This window comes from Marmota flaviventris, chromosome 8 (genome assembly GCF_047511675.1).
Source record: "Marmota flaviventris isolate mMarFla1 chromosome 8, mMarFla1.hap1, whole genome shotgun sequence".
NCBI classification, from domain to species: Eukaryota; Metazoa; Chordata; class Mammalia; order Rodentia; family Sciuridae; genus Marmota; species Marmota flaviventris.
Genome location: NC_092505.1, coordinates 126,227,215 through 126,243,502, shown reverse-complemented (window position 1 = coordinate 126,243,502; position 16,288 = coordinate 126,227,215). Strand labels below are relative to the sequence as shown.

General features: G+C 38.5%; 1 protein-coding gene across 3 annotated transcripts in view; it reads left to right on the top strand.

Annotated features, from left to right (window-relative positions):
* Window positions 1-1,023: 1,023 nt before the first annotated feature.
* The window catches only part of Ppp2r3a (protein phosphatase 2 regulatory subunit B''alpha), a 168,524-nt gene continuing 153,259 nt past the window's right edge, over window positions 1,024-16,288 (top strand). For 2 of the 3 annotated variants that reach the window (XM_027934026.3, XM_071615635.1), the window contains exon 1: window positions 1,024-1,183. The gene's annotated coding sequence lies outside the window, so the exon portion shown is untranslated. Of the gene's footprint in view, window positions 1,184-1,339; window positions 1,716-16,288 lie in introns of those variants that run through there. The other variant, XM_071615636.1, reaches the window with a different exon arrangement.

The window sequence follows — 16,288 nt, the reverse complement described above, 5'->3', positions numbered from 1 at the left end:
CACACACACTACACCTTGTGTGTGCCTGGTGCTGTTTTGGGTGCAGGAGACAGAGAGTGAGGACAATAGCAGGATATCTGGGACCTATCCTCACAGCCCATCTAATTCTTGGCTACTTTTAAGTCTTTACATACCTCCCAATCCTCCCCCTAGGATTATCTCCATCCTTATCATGCTATTCAGTCTCCTGATTGACTTACTGTTATTTGTATGCTTATATACTTATTATATTTTTAATTAAGAACTTCACAAAAACACACTTGATTCGGGGTTCCTAATTCTTGGGAAATTTCTATTTTACAAATGTATTGTGGAAAAGGGCACGACTGTGGGCCAGTCAGCTTTCAGTTTTTGAGGCAGTTACTAAGTGGGCAATTTTGCAAAGCCCTCGCAGGTTGAATCCTCATGGTTATTGATGAGGTGTTTTTTTTTTTTGTTTTGTTTTGTTTTGTTTTTTATTAGAAGCCAGACCACCTTATGTGGTGTGAAAATTGGAAAGTGGTTATGAGTGTCAGAATATTTAGCTGTGCATTTGGTTTTATATAGCTTTCTGTATTGGGGTTACATTTAACAACAATTATTTTTAAATTTCTTTCAAAATTCATATAACTTCTTGGGCTGAGCCAAATGTGGCGCAGGTGTTGGCTAATGCGAGGTCAGGATAGTCTGGTCAGCGGTGAGGGCCGCCCTCAAAGGGGCCCAGTGGCCTCTGAGAGGGAAAAACAACTAAAGACTATAACAACAACCAGAATAAAAATGACGATGACAATAGTAATAGTAACACATTCGAGCAAGAGCCTCGTACCGGTCAAATAATAGTAACGCTTTAGACTCACTTCTCAGGCCGCCATACAAGGGGGTGCGTGGACTGCAGCCGCGGCGGCCCTCGCAGCTCCCTTTCTGCCCCCACCAGCCTGGAGGGGCGGACCCTGAGGGGCGAGGCGGGGCCTGTAGGGCGGGGAGGGGCGAGGCGGGGCCTGGAGGGCGGGGAGGGGCGGGGCGTCAACCCGCCGCGGAGGGTGGGACGAGCGGGAGGCGGCGGTGCTGCTGGGCGGGGCACACTCAGGCCTCCGCTCCTCACGCGCCGCGTTTGCATCCCCGAGCCCGCGCTGCGCGGAGCCCTGGTGGCGAGTGTCGCCCGCTAGCTGAGGCAGCCGCCGGAGGAGGAGCCGCGGACTCTGAGGTAGGCGCGGGGGCTCCCGCCGCGCGGCCTACAGCCCTCGGCGACCCCGGCCCGGCCCAAGGGGTAGCGAAGCCGGGGGCGGCGCGCGGAGGCCGGGCGGGCGGGGCCGGGCCTGGGGGCGGGGACCGGCCTGGCCAGAGGAACAGCAGAACGGACAGGGCTGTGGTCACGGTGACTCCGGGCAGTGCGGGCACCTCTGCGCACTTACCGGGGCCCGAGAGTGTGGAAAACGCCTGCCCGGGCGCCGGCGGAGGAGGGAGGCCGAGTGGCCGGCGCCTCCCACTTTTCGGGGCTCCGGGGCTAGTTCCCCCGCACAGTCCTCGGGAACTTGTTAACAGGAAAGCTTGGCAGAGAAGCAAATGCCAACGTTCTGGAAGAACTGAGAGTCACGTCGTTAGGCGCTGAGGCTTTATTTTCCTTCCCCGCCCCCTGCCCAACCTCGGCCCGACTTGGCCAAAGAAGGATGTGTCACCAGCTCGGGGCCGCGGGCGGGATCCCTGCCCGGCTGGGAGCTAGGGTACCTGAAACAAAGGTAAACGGAGGCCGGGCGGATCTCGGCATTGCTCCGCGGCCGCGCTCGGAGCGCCTCGGTGGGTCTCCGCCGCGGTGGCCGGCCTCCGCCTTGAAGGGGCGTTCTCCTGGGGGACCTTTCGATGGAAACCAGCTGGCCGGGCTTGGAGTTGATGTTGCATCCGAACTCTCTTGTGCACACATTATTTCCATTCCTCCCACTCTGGTTAAAGCGTAAGGAAATTTTATCCCGCTTAATTGACGGCAAACGTAGGGGGAGAGAAACTGCTGTTTGTAAATTATAAGGTATTTTCTTATTAGGCAGTGATCTGAAAACAAAATAAATTTTTAACACGTAAGCAGAAAGTGATTTGTAATGTCTTTCAAGATCAGAGAAAGCGTTCCTCCTCAAATCTTCATTTATGTACAAAACATTCCCCGCACCTATGGTGCCAGGCATTTTTCTTTGTTCTTCCTTAGTGTCAGGCCTCAGTTTCTTGTAAACAGAGAGAGTACTCAGCGCCGAGACCCTAAGAATTGCCATACTAGGTCAGAGCTTGGGCGTCCAGCTCAGCTCAGCAGGCGAGCAGGCTTGTGTTGTAGTAAAACACAGGGTGTTTTTGTTGTTGTTATTATTTTCTTGGCGATACCTTTAAACAGTATCTAGATTTCTTTCAGTAGTCTCCATGACTTTTACTGAAAACCTTTTAAAAAAAATAAATCTATAGACTTGTAATTTACACCCACAATTTAATCACAGTTATTGTATCCAAATGGCTCTCCCATCCTTTCTGGCAGAACTTATACTGTGATAAACTTGCGGGGGTGGGGTGAGGAGGGAGCTGGCTATTTTATACAACTTTTATGTTGTAAAAGAATATATAAGCTCAGAAATCCAGGACAGAAAAAACAAGTTTAAAAAAATAAAATAAAAAGCTTTTGAGAAGTCTTTATCAGGTCCAACCTGGCTTTTGGGCTCAAAAATAATTATTTACTAGCAATCTGAACATTAAACAGTTAATGATTTATTTGTACTTGTAAGTATTTGCATATTTTAAAACTCAGCTTAACATTCTTGAGAGTGAAGGGGCTGTCTGACTTTATCTTGGTCTGAACTAATTTGGCCTTAAATATTTAGCTGAAACCAACTATCTGAAGAGAAAGGAGTATGCGGTACTTAGTGAGGGTACCTGTTCAAACCATCTCTTTGCTTTTAAACTCTTTGGAGACTCCTCATTACTTCTAAGTCCCCAGTGATTTGGCCCCTGCCACCTTTCAACACTGAAGCTTTGCTTCCTCATTGAAGTTTTTCTTGACTTGCCCTCCAGGATCTCCCAAACAGAAACCCACAAACTTGGAGTAGAATTAACCACCCTCTTGAATATTACCATCTTGTGAATCAGGATTTCTCATCTGTGGTACTATGGACATTTTATACCATGTAATACTTTGTTGTGGAGGGCTGTCCTGCACTCCTGGTTAATTAACTAGATATCAGTAGCAACTCCATACACTATTGTAACAATCTAAAATACCTCCAGATATTGCCACACATCCCCTGGGAAGGAGCAAATTCATCCCCAATTGAGAACTATATTCTAAACTAACTGCTGCTTAATACCAGTGACATTGCATTTGTCCTCATTTGCTTATGTGTTGGTTTCCTCAGCTAAGCTGGGGGGCAAAAGCAAGCATCATTTATTTAACAAACATCTGAAGGCCTACTTTGCCAGCTGGATGCTAAGTTAAGTCTGGGAATATGGTGGTAAAAGCAACAACGTGGTCTCAGCATTTCTGGTCCTATAGTCTAAAGAAGGTGACAGATGTATATATGAGTAATTGCAGTTACCTCATTACAATTATGTTAAATTCTGGGAGGAGAACAACAGGTTATCTGAATACTTAAAAGAGAGATTTTTGGAAACTAGGGGAAAAGTTTCCTTGGAAAAGTGACCTTTAAGGTGGACTCTGAAGGATAAATAGGAGTTACCAGATGAAGCTTAGAGGGTCAGTATATCCCAGACAGGGAAAAAAAAAAAAAAAGTGTGAAGGTCCTATGGCAGAAAGGAACAGCCTTTTCTGGGAACCCATAACCAGTGTGACTGGAGCATGGAAAATGGTGGGGCAGTATGATACAGAATGAAGCTGGGAAAATAGAGGCTACTTGTCAGTGATTCTCAGTTTGGCCTGCTCATCAGAATCACCAGAGGTACTTAAACAGTATAGATGCCAGGGCCTCCTCCAGGCCCATTAAATAAGAATGTCTTCCTTGGATCCCAATAGCCCCCATCAGCCAGCATTTCCCCCATGCTTTGCAAAGGTATGACACTGATGCCAGTTTTATCATCATATACACTTTTAAGTGGGTATTCAAGCAAATGCATGTTCTTTCTTCCTGTTGTTTACATAAATGGTAGCATACTGTGTATTCTTTTTTTAATAGTGTATTTAGAATCTTTATCTCTTGATATATAGTTTCCTTATTTTGTTGAAGGACTATATAATATTTCACTGGATGATTATACAACAGATCATTTAGCCACTGCCCTACTGACATTCAAATGATTTTCAGTCTATTACAGACAGTACTAAAAATATGCTAATTCATATGTATATGAATACATTTGTGGGATAAATTGCTAGAAGTTGAATTGTTCGGTCAAGTAAGTGTGTGTATATGTATTTGCAAATACTTATATTCCTAAATGTTCATTCTGGTCATATGGGAGAGAAAGGTTTGGAAGGAAACAAAAGTGAATGTGGGTGACAGCTGACCCTAATTTAGGTTACTGGGAGTAACTTGGAGAGAAATCTGGTTCTGGGACTAAGGTGATAGCAGTGGAGGAGAGTATATGTATAAAGGAGATATATTTAGTAGGCATACTTGATAGGATTTGTTGGTTGATATGGTATAAGAATTGAGGGAGGAGTTCGGTTGTGGATCAATGGTATAAGAATTGAGGGAGGAGTTCGGTTGTGGATCAGTGGTAGAATGCTCACCTAGCATGTGTGAGGAGGCACTGGGTTCAATTCTTATCACCACAAATAAATAAATAAAATAAAGGTCCATTGACAACTAAATACATATTTAAAAAAAAAAAAAAAAAGAATTGAGGGAGAAAAATAAGTTCCTAGGATGAATTTCTCAGAGTTCTGGCTTGCCCCACTAGGTGAATGATGAAATTTTTACCTGAGATAGAGAACATTGTAAGGGTAGTTTTGAGGTGTGTTTAAATCATTTTTCATTCACATTGGGATGCTGAGACTTTCAAGAATAGGTGTCACAGGCATTGGAAAGGGCAGAATTAGTGGCACAAATTTAAAGGTTAAAAATTAAAGGGTATGAGTGAAAGTACCCAGGGCAGAGGTTGCACAGTAGCCCACCACAGAATCTGGCTAACAGATGTGTTTGTTTTGTTTTGCCCATACAGTGGTTTTGTTGTTTAATTCTATGTTAGTTGCCCATACCTTAAAATCTAAAGATTTCCCATGAAAATCAGGATTTGAAGCCTCACTTTAAAAATATGGCACTTCTAAGTTGGCTTTCCTATATGGCAACAATGATTGGAGCTAAGTCACAACTGATCTCAGCTGCTTTCTAGTTCACTACAAAGCTCACAACTCTCTAAAACCTTAAGCCTAACCCGTTTTGATGATTTACTTCCCTGATTCTATAGGCTTTTTGAGTGTGTGATTTTTGGTCAAGGGAGAGTATAGAACAGTGATTTTCATCTTGGTTGCATATTAGGATCACTGAGTGATTAAAAACCACTAATGCTGGGGTCCACCTAACAAGTTTCTATTTCTGTTTTCTTGGTCTGAATTGCAGCCTTAGATTTTTAAATGTTCCTCAAATGATTTCACTGAGCCGTGAAAGTTGAGAACCTCGAAAGAGATTAGTAAGAGAAAAGGGTTCAGGCCTAGTTTGGTAGAGAAGGGTAACTCAGGAACAGGTTATGTGGCCCAAGAGGTACAATGCGATTGCACTTTGCTTGAAGTTTTTAAGTATATAAACTTAGCTAAATACACTGTACTGTATTTTTAATTAGATGAGAAAGAACCAAGTTTGATTTGCATTTATGTAAGTGTGCTATACTTAATGGGCCACTTTTTAAAGGACTTTCAGGAGTAATTTAAACTATTCTTGATTTTTGCCTTAGATGCTTACTTAAGAAGCTAATTCTAGTTTAAGGTGGGTTCTAAAAGGCAAAGGAAGAGAGTATTTCACAAAAAAAGTCATCAGGCAAAGATGTGGACTAAAAATAATCTGTTGACTTTAGCGAGATGGGGTCTTTGACTTTAGTAAGAACTGTTCTAGATTAGAAGAGGCAGAAACCAGATGGAGGTGAATAGGAAGTAAGAAATGGGAATGGTGAATATTTGAAAAATCTTTTCTTTCTTTTTAAAATTATTATTATTATTATTATTATTATTATTATTATTTTGTGTGCTGGGGATTGAACCCAGGGCCTTGCACATGCTAAGCAAGTGCTCTACCACCTTAATTCAGTTCAAAAACTTAAGTTTGCCCAAAAAGGTGGAGTGCTGCAGAGGGACTGATGTCCTGCATGTTTATATGGTAAGAAGCTCAATATGTTGGTTACCCACACACTACTAGTTAACTTTTCAGGGACGTAGCTCAGTGGTGCCTCTGCCCCATCTTAGAGGAGTCTTGCTTGTGTTTATTTTGGAGATTTTTGTGCTTTTCACTGAGGAGATATTTTGTCATGACCCTTAAGACTTCTGAAGGGGCTGAGTCAGATGTTGGTGATTAGGACCTAAGTGTCTTGAGTATCTGGAAAGCCATAGAGTACCTAAAGGCCAGCAGTGATCTGGGCTTCAGTGACCCTGACATCATCTTCTATTGAACTGATGAACAAAGACCAGATTGTTGGCTTGTTGAAAATGGAGTACTTGGCTATGTTAGGGAATGTGTATCTAACTGTCAGATTTCCAGGAGTAGTTTTTGCAGTTGTATTTTTTCCAGTTAACTTGATATTTTAGCTCAATTTTTCCAATTGCATGCATGTAAAATTTCTCATACTTTGAAATCTTTATCACTGTCTGTGATTGAAGGGTATGGGATGGATATAAATTGGAGATGTAGGCTCTTAATTTAGCTTGGAGAGAAGAGCATTGAACAAACTGGTTTCCAAAAGGTTGTATGAATGTTGTTACCTTGAAGGCTCAGAGTGACTATCTAGGAAGGATTATTACGCATATTGCCATAACCATTCTGTCTCTTATCAGTTTCTGCCTTATTAGCAGCATTAACCTTGAAGAGGAGGTGTTTTTTAAAAATGTTATTTTAGTTGTTGATGGACACGATCCCTGTATTTTATTTATTTTTATATGGTGCTGAAGATCAAACCTAGTGCCCTCACATGTGCAAGGCAAGCACTCTGCCACTGAGCCACAACCCCAGCCCAAAGAGGAGGTTTTTAAGTTGTAGTTTAGATATGAGGTGTCCCATAAAAGCTCATGTGTAAGACAATGCAAGAAAGTTCAGGGGTGAAATGATTGGGTTCTGAGAGCCTTAACCTAATCAGTGCATTAATCCAGTTGAATAAATTAACTGGGTGGTAACTATAGGCAGGAGGAGGAGGTAGTTCATTGGAGGCATACCTCTGGGATATACATTTTGTCAATGATGGGTAGGGTCTTTCCCTCTCTGCTTTCTGATATCATGTCCTGAGCTGCTTTCCTCTGCCGCATTCTTCCGCCATGATTTTCTGCTTCACCTTGTGCCCAAAGCAATGGAATTGGCCATCTATAGACTGAGAATTCTGAAACTGTGTGCTCCAAATAGACTTTTCCTCTTCCAGTTGTTCTTTTGGTTACAGCAGTGAAAAAGTGACCTAAAACAAAAGTCAGTTTTAGGTGTCATGTTTCTAAGAATTGTGGTCTACACCAGGAGAGAAAACACAGAGGATAGAAATTGCCAGGAATTATTACTGAAGAATGGTGTTTTTTAGTTGAAACATGACCCTATTGCTATACTCTTGCAAACAGGAGCATCATCTTAAAGGGGTTAGCAATTGTAGCCACTATTGATTTATCAGATAGGTAGATGATAGTTAACTTCTATATAAAGGTTAGGGTTAGGGTTAGTTCCAAGATGGTTTGTATTGTGAGTCCATTATAAGAAAATAATTTTGTTTGGAAACTTGTATGTGCTTGGGCAACAGTGGGAAATCTATTACTACAAGTACAGTTATGTATCATTTCTGAATGATGGTAGATGGAGGGAAAAGTCCATTGCCATTGTGGTTCAGAGCTCCTTTAGTTTGTGGAGGATGCAGACTGACTGAGTAGACAAAAGACATAAAGTTAATTCTTAGATACAGAGTTTGGGTTTTTCAAATATGAGCTGTGTGATTGAATTGGGAGGGGGTTTGGGGGTAAGAGTAACCATTTTATCACTGATTTTTCAGTACATTCACAATATTGGGCAACCATCACCACTGCCTGATCTAAGACATTTTTATCACCCCAAGAGGAAACTCTGTACCATTAAGCAGTCAGTCCCCATTCCTTTCTCCCCCTAACAACCACCAGTTTACTTTCTAGCTCTATGAATTTATGTATTCTAAAAATTTTGTATAAACAGAATCATATAACATGTAACCTTTTTGTCTGGTTTCTTTCATTCAGTATAATATTTATATGTTTCATTCACGTCTTAGCATGTATCCAGTACTCCATTACTTTCTTTGACTGAATAATATTCCATTGTATTGATATACCACATTTTGTTTATTCATCAGTTGATGGGCATTTGAGGTGTTATACCTTTTGTCTCTTCTAAATAGCGTCACTAAGAGCATTTGTCTAACAGGTTTTTGCTGAAGTACCTCTTTTCAGTTTGATTTTTGTGTGTGTGTATATAAATCTAGGAATAGAGTTTTGGGGTCATATGGTAAAAGTTTTTGAGGAACCACCAAACTTTTCTATAGCAGCTTCACCATTTTACATTTCTAACATAATATTTAGGAATTCTGGTTTCTTTACATTCTTTCCAATAGTTTTTTTTCTGTTTGGACCGTTTGTTTGTTTGTTTGTTTGTTTGTTTCGGTTGTAGTCATCCATCCTAGTGGGTATGAAGTGATATCTTACTGTGGTTTTCATTTGCATTTCCCTAGTGACTTAATGGTGTTGAGTATCTTTTCATATATTTGTCAGCCATTTGGATATCTTCTTGGAGAAATATCTATTGAAGTCCTTTGGTTTTAAAGTGGGTTGTTTTTGTTATTGAGTTGTAAGAATTGCTTATGTATTCCGGATATTAGACTTTTTTAAATATTTTTTTTACTTGTAGTTGGACACAATGCCTTTATTTTATTTATATATTTTTAATGTAGTACTGAGGATCAAAACCAGTGCTAGACGAGCACTGTACCACTGAGCCACAACCCCAGCCCCAATATTAGACCTTTATCACTATATGATTTACAATTACTTTTTCACGAATTGTGAGCTGTCTTTTCATTTCTCGATAGTGTCCTTTGCACGAAACTTTTTAATTGTTTTTCCTTCTGTTGCTTATGCTTTTAACATCATATGTAAGAATCCATTACCAAATCCAAGGTCATGTCAATTGACCCCTGTGGGGTTTTTTCCTAAGAGTGTATAGTTTTGGTTCTTACATTTAGGTCTTTGACCCATTTTGAATCATTTTTGTAGGTGAGGGTAGGCCACACTCTGCTTTGTCTCTCTGACAATATCTCCTACCACTCTGTTCCGTTCTTGCTTTGTTCCAGTCATAAACACAACCTTTTTCTTCTTCCAACAAGAAGGTGTGCTCCTGCTGCAGGATCTTTGCTTTCTCCCTCACAAAACTTCTTCCTCCTTCATTACTCTCAGGTCTTTGCTAAAGTTCACTTTCCCCAGTGCTCCCTGTCTCCCTTCCCCTTCAAACTCTGCTTCCCAGCACTCTGGGGAGTCTGAGTATTCCTCCTACCCCACCCCTCAAGACAGAACACTTAAGGCTATCCTTCCCTTAGACTATCCCATTTCCTTTTCTTTGATTATTCATCTTTACACTTTCATTTAAGCAGGGTACCTCCAGTTAAAAATGTTTTAGCCAAGCATGGTGGCACACACCTGTAATCCCAGTGGCTTGGGAGGCTGAGGCAGGAGGATGGCAAGTTCAAAGCTTGCCTCCACAAAAAACAAGACCCTAAGCAACTCAGTGAGACCCTGTCTCTAAATAAATACAAAATAGGGCTGGGGATATGGCTCAATGGTTGAGTGCCCCTGAGTTCAATCCCAGTACTAAAAACTAACATAAAATAAATATTTTTTAAAAAATTTTATAAACTTCTTATCCATGAGATCAGAAATTAAAAGCTAAGATTAGTGGCTATGAATGGAAATGTCATTAAGGCTTTCAAAAACCACACCAAGGGACATTTATTCTTTCCATATGGTAGATCACAGGCACATTCCCTGTTTTACAACAATCTTGGGGGTCAGCCTCAGAATACTGCTTTTATGTGTACTGATGAAGATGGTGCTTCTACTATGCCATATCCTCTTGCAAGCCCTATGGCACAGGTGTTAGCATTTTGTCTTCTCTCAATTTAGTACATTTTAATGATCTTGGTTTTCTTCTGGCAGATCTGGTTAGAACCTCTGTCCCATGGTGAGTCCTCCTAATGAGTGGAGATCCACCTGGTTCTGAGAGTATTGGGATCCAAGCATGGAAAACATTTGAGGATCCCTTGTAATGGAGAGAGTATGTTGATTTTACTGTGGAATGCCCTAGACCCTAAAGAAATCCAGTGATTGTTGTCTCCAAAAAGTAAATTCAGAGGCTTTGTCTGATTTGACATTTCTCAGTCTGTCTGCAAATCTGCTGGCCTTCATGCAGACTTTCTGGTAGGTTCATGTTATTACAGGCTGGAATGGAGGTTGTTTTGATTTGTTGTTTTAAGATAATTATTTCTACTGAATTTTTAACCAGACAGCTGTTGTATAAATATACTCTCTTTACCTTATCTCTTTTCCTAGATGAGCTAATTTCCTAAATGAGAAGTAGATAAATTAATATAATTTCAGACAGTGGTATTAGTGCTATGAAGAAAATAAAGTGGGCCTATTCCCCTAATGATGTGTTGTCTATGATTTTCCCCCTATATTAATAATTCTTATATTAATAATTTCCTGTATTAATATAAATAATATTTTCTTATATTAATAATTTGCTATATTAAACATTGTTCTTGTGCAATTTTATGAATGTTTATATTGCATAGATTCTGAAAGAGAATTTCTGGATTATGTAATCATACAATCACAGTTTTAATAGAGATTGTCAAATTGGTGCCCAGGGTATCTATACTAATATAAAATATTTTATATAACTAATATCTGTTTCTGGTTTTTCAGTAAAATATTTGTATTTTTAATTACACTAATAATATTTAATATATTCACTTTATTAAAAAATTAACATAAGTCCTCATATTCTTGTCAATTTGCAAACTTTGCCTCTTTTTTTAATTTTTTTTTTTTTAGTTGTAGTTGGACACAATATCTGCATTCTGATTATTCATTTCTGTGTGGTGCTGAGGATCGAACCCAGCACCCCGCATGTGCTAGGCGAGCACTCCACTGCTGAGCCACAGCCCTAGCCCCAGAACTTTGCGTCTTAAATAAAAGTTTTACAAAATGGTACAGTGTCTCCTTGTTTTAATTCTTATTTCCCTTTTAATATTTTTAATTAACACATAATAATCGTACATATTTATGAGGTACTGTTCTGACTTGTGTTTTCAATGTGTTATGACCAAAGTTGAGCAATTGGCATATCCATTACCTCAAATGTTTATCATTTCTTTGTGGTTGAGAACATTTGAAATTTTCTCAACTATTTTGAAATGTACAGTATATTATTAACTATAGTTGCCTACTGTATAGTAGAACACTGTGGTTGATATGTTTTCTAAAGCTTTTGATCTTTTGTACTTCTTTTTCTGTCCTTTGAGTTACATAGCAGAAACTGCCAGTTACTTATTTTTTCTTTCTTCCTTCATGTTTAGTAATAGAAACCCCAGCTTTTAGCCATGCCCATTGCTACCCATCCAGAAAACAGGACTCCTTAAGAGTTAAGCATACCATTTGAATAAGTTTTAGCTAGTGGTTTAGCAGAAAGGTTAGGTGGGACTCTGAAGTCTTTTAATAGAGGAAAGGCACCCCCTTCTTCATCCCTTCACCTCTTCTGTATATTAGAACACACTTAAAATGACTTAAGCATTAGCAGCCATCCTAGACCATCAGGGTCATCAGGTAGGTGATAGGTCAGTGATCAGAAAGCCGGAGTATCCACGCATTTGGTGGAGCCACTCCAACCCTCACCTTCTTTTGCATGAGAGAAAAATGTAACTTTTATCTTGTTTAAATACTCTTATGTTTGTTTTTTTATTATTTGTAGCATAATACATGTATTTTTTCTTATTTATTTATATTCTAGGTACTCACTTTTTATTGAAAAGTGTCACATTTTCCTCCAGTCTGTTAGTTCTCTCCCTTTGTGGTCTTTTTTATTAAATCATTTTTAATTTTGATGTTAATTTTGTGTTCCTGGCTTTTAATTTTGTGAACTTTTTAAAAACTGACTTTTTAAAACCTGACTTTTTTAATGAATGTGTTTTCTGCCCAAAATATATAAACATGAAATTTTTACTTTTTTATTACTTTTATATATTTTTGAAATTTAGATCTTTAATTCCCAAAATTATTTCTATGAATAGTGTGAATGTTCAAATGGCTATCCATTTGGAATAATTTTTATAATACCTGGCATGTTAATTATCAGTTCATAAATTCTCACATATACGTAAGTTGGTTTTAGAACTCTAATCTCATTAATCATTGTTTCTGTGCCATTATTACATTTTTAATTACCTTGCTTAGTCTGTTACATTAGATGGCTCTGTTTATTCTCAGCCCTCCTGCTCTCAAATTCTTTCCTCTGTGTTCGGTCTCCATACCACTCCTGGCCTTTTGGTTTGGAACCCTAGTATGTATCCCCTTCCTGAAGTTGGATTTTCCCGCAGCTCTGCTTTACCAACCGATTTCCATATCTTCCCCATCTCCCCAAAACCCTACCACACATACACACACACACACACACACACACACACACACACACCTACCTCTTTTATGATAGTGAATGAAAAATTTACTGCTGAAATTGTGATCACAGAGCCCTACTAGAGGTGGTAAATTCAGACTTGTTATCTTTGATTAGTTTTGTTTAGTTAGGTACTATTCTTGAGCCCCACATGACCATATTATTTTACCTGAAATTATCTGTCTTAGAGACAGATAAGTACTTCATGCACTCTTCCAGTGGGAAAGCTCAGTGCAAAAATGATCTAATAATCTTAGCTGTGATAAGACCTCACCAAAGATACAGTCAAGACTGGTTAAATAGAGGGCATCAGTGGGACCACAAAATAGGATACAAAAGCTGTATAGGGAAGGAGCTAAGAAATGGTTTCTGTTGAAGGTCACATCTAAGAACTGTGATGGGTCAGTTTAGAGAAATCTGTATTACCTTATTTTGGGGGGAAAAAATATTGTTTAGTTATAGGTGGACACAGTACCTTTATTTTTTATTGTTATGTGATGCTGAGGATTAAACCCAGTGCCTCATGCATGCTAGGTGTTGTTCTACCTCTGAGCCACAATCCCAGCCCCTGCATTACCTTCTTAAGTAAGCATATTTCCATTGGACTTTTACCTTCTCCCTCTACCCCAGTTGAGGATCTGACAATTCATATATTAAGAGGATATTGTAGAATTTCTGTTTTTTGAACTGGCTACACGTTGGGTTATAAGAACAAATAAATTGTAGTGACTTTCTGACTCATCTGCTTCTGCTTCTAAGTTTTTTTGTTGTTGTTCAGTGACTCTTTGCATTGAATCTTTGTTTTGTATTTGTGTTTTCTCCTAATTCAATTTCATGTTTTACTCTTCCGTTAAGTTTCTTTAAATTGTTTTTTCTTGCCCTGACATTTGCATTCTTTCACATTTAGAACCTACTGCATTTTCCATTTCCCTCCTGTTGATTTAATCTCACAGATCACTTTTTTTGTTTTGTTTTTGTTTTAAATTAAACTTTTATGCTTGCACTTATAGCATATTTTATAAATAATTGTATTTATGGATATTATGCCATTTATGAATATGCTTTTACTTATGCTCCAGTTTGTTTTATTATTGAACAAACTCAATGCCTTAATTATTCTTAAAAAGTTTGATAGTATAATCTGAAATTCAGATAGGTAGCATTTATTCATTGGTTTTTAAAATTCTAATTCTAACTTTTACTCCATTAACTTTATCTGTTATGATTTTGTTTTATATAGCTATTTTACATGTCACAGTTTCATCATTCTCTAATATGTTTATTGGTTTTCAGCCTTTCTAAAAAACAAAACTGGGATTTTTAAAAATACCCTTTTCTTTTATGTAGATTACTATGTTAATTCAGTGTTTCAATAGGCTTTCTGTCCTTCCCTCCGTCCCTTCCTTTCTTCCTTCCTCTTACTAAGATTTTGAGACCATTCCTGCTTTAGAAGTTGAGAAACTTGGCATATTATGGGAGGGAGACTAAGGTACTGACTATCCTAGCTCCTTTAGCTTTCATGTAGACTTAGCTTTGGACAAAAAGAATGGTTGACATTGAGAAACCTTAACTCAAATCACAGCTCTTATAATTTCTGAGTAATACTAACAAGTTTTTAAACTTCTCTTCAGCCTCAATTTCCTCATCTGTGAAATAGAGATAACACTTAAGTTCAGCGTTGGCATAAGAATTTAATTAGAGCATAGATTTAGATGCTCAGCACAGCCAGGTACGGGGTCACATGCTTGTAATTCCAGCTACTCAGGGGGCTGAGGCAGGAGGACCCCAAGTTCAAGACCAGCTCGGCAACTTAATGAAACCCTGTCTCAAAAAAAAAAAAATTTTTTTTAAAGAATTGGGGATGTAGCTCAGTGGTAAAAGAACTCCTGAGTTCAATCCTCAGTGCCACCAGAAGAAAAAATGCTCAGCATACCCTTATCATATATAAATACAGTCATGCCTCACATAATGATGTTTCAGTTAACAATGGACTGAATATACAATGGTGGTCCTCATAAGATTATAACAGAGCTGAAAAAAAACCTGTTATTTACTGTGTACAGAGCTGAAGAAGAGATAAGAGAAAAGGAAACTTCAGGAGATAAAAAAGAACTCCCAAGAAAATTCACAGTGAAGAGTTTAGCAGAAGCTTCTACAGACCTCAGCATGCTCCTTAAAAAGTTTAAAAATATGGACCCCCACACCAAAAAGTTTTTATTAATAGAGAGGGATATTCAGAGTACATTATCTGCTTGCAAGCAAATCTGTGGTGGATGGAACAAAGAAACAAACCAAGCAAACCACATGGATGCACTTCTGATAAGAGTGACACCTTAACAAAAGTCTCAGGCAGGTCCTTCAGGAGGGATTCCAGAAGAAGTCACTGTTATCAGAGAAAACAGCCTCATGCATGTTATTGCCCTTGAAGACTTTCCAGTGGAACAAGATGTGGAGGTGGAAGACAATGATACTGATGATTCTGACCTGTGTAAATCGAGGCTAATGTATGTGTTTGTGTTTTTACTTTTAGCAAAAGTTTAAAAAAATTTAAACAGAAAGTTTATAGAATAAGGATATAAAGAAAGAAAAATATTTTTGTGCTATATAGTGTGTTTGTTACTATATAACAGCCATAAAGTTAAAAGTTTATAAAGAAAAAAGTTTTAGTAAACTGTTTAATTTACTATTGAAGAAAGAATTTTTGATAAGAAGTTTAGTATATCTAAGTAGAATGTTTAAAGTCTACAGTAGTGCACAGTAATGTCCTAGGCCTTTACATTCACTCACCTCTCATTCACTGACTCACCCAGAGCAACTTCTAGTCATGCAAATTCCATTCCTGGTAAGTGCCCTATACACACATTAAAAATAGTATTATACCTTTTTTTTCTCCTTTTTCAAACAATTGATTTATGAAGGAAGTATTACATACAACTCACTACTGGGAAACTACTACTTTTAATTTTAAGCAACACCTAAACACTAAAAAGACAGCCAGACTTATTTATTTATTTTTTTAATTTATTTTAAAAATTTTTTTTGCATTACAATTTTTAATACACCATTATACAATAATTTATCATATTTCTGATTATATATAAGGTAAGTTGACACCAAATCAGACTTATTTTTTTAATTTGTTCTTTTTTAGTTATCCATGACAGTGAGTGTATTTTGTCAAACATACATGGAGTATAACTTCCCATTCTTATGATTATATACCATGTGGAGTTACATTGGTCATGTATTCATATATGAACATAAGAAATTTATGTCTGGTTCATTCTACTGTCTTTCCCATTCCCATCCCCCCTCCCCTATCAGCATTTCCCTCTGCCTGGTGAACCTCCAGGGTCATCATAACAAGATACTTTTGTCTCTACTCCAACCTTTCATACATACATACATACCAAATGTGACCCACCAAATGTGAGTCAGCATCTGCATATCAGATAGAA